General features: G+C 42.1%; 1 pseudogene; it reads left to right on the forward strand.

The window, feature by feature from the left end:
- Positions 1 to 2,296: 2,296 nt before the first annotated feature.
- Positions 2,297 to 2,857, forward strand: LOC122743643 (annotated as a pseudogene).
- The last annotated feature ends 960 nt before the right edge of the window (positions 2,858 to 3,817 follow it).

Below are 3,817 nucleotides of genomic sequence, written 5' to 3' on the forward strand. Positions count from 1 at the left end.
TTGACAATCACATCTAAATTTTGGTCAAAAGCTCTCTCTAGTGAGGGATATTCCATTACCTCCCTAGGACAATCTATTCTAATTTGGGATTGGGTCTGACTATTCCACTCACCTGCTCAACAAACTTCATTGGCTCCCTATTAACTCAATCAAATACAGACCCCTCTCTTTGGCATTTAAAGCTCTTCACAACCTACCTCCAACCTACCTTTCTTTCCACATTACTTCACTTTACCCCTTCTGTGGTCAAACCAAAGAAGTCTATGTTCCTCACACAAGCCATTCTATTTCCCTCCCCTGCCTTTGCATAGTCTATCCCCTATACCTGAGTGCTGCTCCTCCCCAATTCTGCCTCTTAGTATCCCCAGCTTCTTTCAAAACTCAATTCAAGGGCAGCTAGGTGGCACAATGGATAAAGCACCAGCCCTGGATTCAGGAGGACCTGAGTTCAAATCTGTCCTCAGACATTTGATACTACCTGTGTGACCCTGGGCAAGTCATTTAACCTTCATTCCCCCCCCCCAAAAAAAGCGACCTCAATTCAAAGACATCTACCAAAAATGCCTTTCCCGATCCACCCAGGTGGTAGTGTCTCCTTCCCTACCCCCAAGTCACCCGGTGTTTATACTTTGTATAAACTTTGTATATATTCTGCATATGTTTACTTATGCACACATTGTTTTCCCCAATAGAAGATTAAGTTATTTGAGAGGAGGTAACTTATCTCATTTTGCCTTTCTGTCGGTAGACAAATTGGCTGGAACCTTCCATCAAGTCCACATTCACATCTCTCTTCTACTTCCACCCATTGCTTCTGGTTCTACCTTGGGGGGCTAAGAGGAGTAAGGCTAATCGCTCATCTCCATGAGCTCTGTTCTAATATTTGAAGGCAGCCATTCTTCCCCCCACAGTTCTCCTCCCCACCCCCATCCCATATATATACATATAGATATGGATATATGGTTTCATGTATATGAATTTCAAATGTGATTTCAAACATGATTCCAGTGCTGGACCAAATATTAAAAATCATCCAGCATATCAGTGTGAAGTAAAGTTTAAGAAAAACCATAAATTCAGTGTCCCCCGCAGCAAAACTGGCAGATATGGGGCATAATGTCCTACAGTTGGATCGGGCCTTTGTTGTTCCTCTCTGTGCCACTAGGGGTCGCCTTTGTTTTATATAGGGCTAGCATCTCCCTGCATCTCACCAGGGTACCATGATAACACTTGCCTCTAGAGTCTGCCCTGAGCTCTCTTGCTCACTGGCTTCTCTCTGTTTCCCATTAATGGTGGTAAATTCCCTTTGAGATTATCTCCAATTTGTTTTTACATAGCTGTTTGTTGTTTCCCTCTTCAGAGTGAGTTTCTTGAGTGCAGGGATCATGTTTCTGCCTTTCTCTGAATCACCATTGCCTGGCACATAGTAGGCACTGAATACATGCTTGTTGACCGTTGACCAACTGTCTCCTTGATCACCCTGTTGGGTTACAGCAGAGATGTGGGCTGCAAATTCTGCCTTCTGTCTATCCTCCCTCTCCACCACACATACCCACTTATACCAAGGGACCATGGAAAGAATGATAGATTTAGGGTCAGGGAACCTGATCTACACTTAATACCTGTGTGACTTTAGTCAAATCATTTTATCTCCCTGGGCTTTAGTTTCCTTATCTGTTAAATGAGGGGAATAATGGTGGACTAGATCACAAGTGTCAGATACAGCTGTTGACAGCATTCCCCAATGTAATGAACCAGATTAAAATGTAATTAGTAAATATTTAACAAAATTCATAAAAACACAATAGAACATAGATAATATTAATGTGTGGTTTTCTAAGTCAATATGCCAATGCTAGGATCCCTATGTAAGGTTTATTGGCCCTTAGTTCTATTTGAATTTGATACAACTGGACTTGGATGACCTCTAAGGTCCCTTCCAATTCTAACACCAATGATCTCTTCATCCTTAAGAGATAAGATTTGGGTTATCTTTTAAACACTTTTAAACTCTACCACAACCTCCCCTTAAAAACTATGTACAGGGGGCAGCTAGGTGGCACAGTGGATAGAGCACCGGCCCTGGATTCAGGAGGACCTGAGTTCAAATCTGGCCTCAGACACTTGACACTTACTGACTGTGTGATCCTGGGCAAGTCACTTAACCCCAATTGCCTCACACACCCCCCCAAAAGAAAAGAAAGAAAAGGAAAGGAAATGAAAGGAAAGGAAAGAAAAGAAAAGAAAAACTATGTACAGCTCTCTTCCCTTGAGCCGTCCTAGCTAATCATTTAAAATGGTGAGGTACTCTCTTGATGCAGAGAACCCCACAAAATCATGCAAGTCAAGGGGTTCAAATCTCCGGGTCCACTTCAAGAATACCCATGAAACAGCCCAAGCTATCAAGGGCACGCATATTCAAAAAGCTACCAATTACTTGAAAGATGTCACATTGAAGAAACAATGTGTTCCCTTCCATTGATACAATGGCAGCTGTGCCCAGGCTAAGCAGTGGGTTTGGACACAGGGTCGTTGGCCCAAAAAGAGTGCTGAGTTCTTGCTGCATATGCTTAAAAATGCAAAAAGTAACACTAAACTGAAGGGTCTGGATGTGGTTTCTCTGGTCATTGAGCATATCCAGGTTAACAAGGCCCCCAAAATGCGACAGCGTACTTACAGGGCTCATGGCCGAATCAACCCATACATGAGTTCCCCTTGCCATATTGAGATGATACTGACTGAAAAGGAACAAATTGTTCCTAAACCAGAAGAGGAGGTTGCTCAAAAGAAAAAGATATCCCAAAAGAAACTGAAGAAACAAAAGCTTATGGCACGAGAGTAAATATGGCATTAATATGCAAATAAAAGTGAAAAACGTGTTTATCCTTTAAAAAAAACCTATGTGCAGACCTCTGGGTCAGGCACCCCAAGAGTTAGCAAGGCAACATTCATTTATGCAAGAATTTTGCTATGTGTCAGGCACTATGCAAAGTAGATAATCTCAGAGGGAAGGCAGTAGTAGGGCCTGGGACTGGGAAATGCCTCTTGCCAAAGGTAGGATTTAAGGTGAGTGTTGAGGGTGACCAGGGAAGCCAGGAAGCAAAGGTAAGAAGGGAGAGGATTTCTGGCCCAGGGATGACAGTCCATGAAAAAGCAGAGTCAGGAGAAGGAACATCACATACAAGGAGCAAAAAGGTCAGTGTCCCTGGATTATAGAATATGTGAAAGAGTCAACTGGAAAACAGAGACTGGCAAGCTGGTGTAAAGGACTTTATTTTTTTCCTTTTGTGATTTAATAGTATTTTTCTTTTTCTCCAATTACATTTCTGCTGCTCATTTTTGTAAGATTCTCAATTCCAAATCCTTCTCCCTTCTTCCCTTTGTCCCTTCCCTCCTCTGTCCCCAAGATAGCAAGCAATCTGATATAGGTTATGCAGAACAATCATGTTAAACATATTTAGTGTGAAGGACTTTAAAAGGCAAACAGAGCATTTTATATTTGATCCTAGAGTAAGAGAGAGCCACTTGGAGTTTATAGAGTAGGAGGGTGACCTGGTCAGGCTTCTGCTTTAGGAAGATCACTTTGGTTGTTGAGTGGAAGATAGACTGGAATGAGGAGAGATTTAAAAGCAGACAAGGTAACTCACCATCCGAAAGGGAGAAACAAGGCATACGAAGTAACATGCAAAAGAATCCACAATGTTGCCAAAAAGCATTCAAATTGTCCATACGTAATATTTAAGAGATACAATTTTGTATGGAGGGAGCATACACTCCATAAGTGGTCCTGAGCTGTCATAGACAAAAAAAAGCGTAT

This window comes from Dromiciops gliroides, chromosome 2, assembly GCF_019393635.1.
Source record: "Dromiciops gliroides isolate mDroGli1 chromosome 2, mDroGli1.pri, whole genome shotgun sequence".
Taxonomy (NCBI): domain Eukaryota; kingdom Metazoa; phylum Chordata; class Mammalia; order Microbiotheria; family Microbiotheriidae; genus Dromiciops; species Dromiciops gliroides.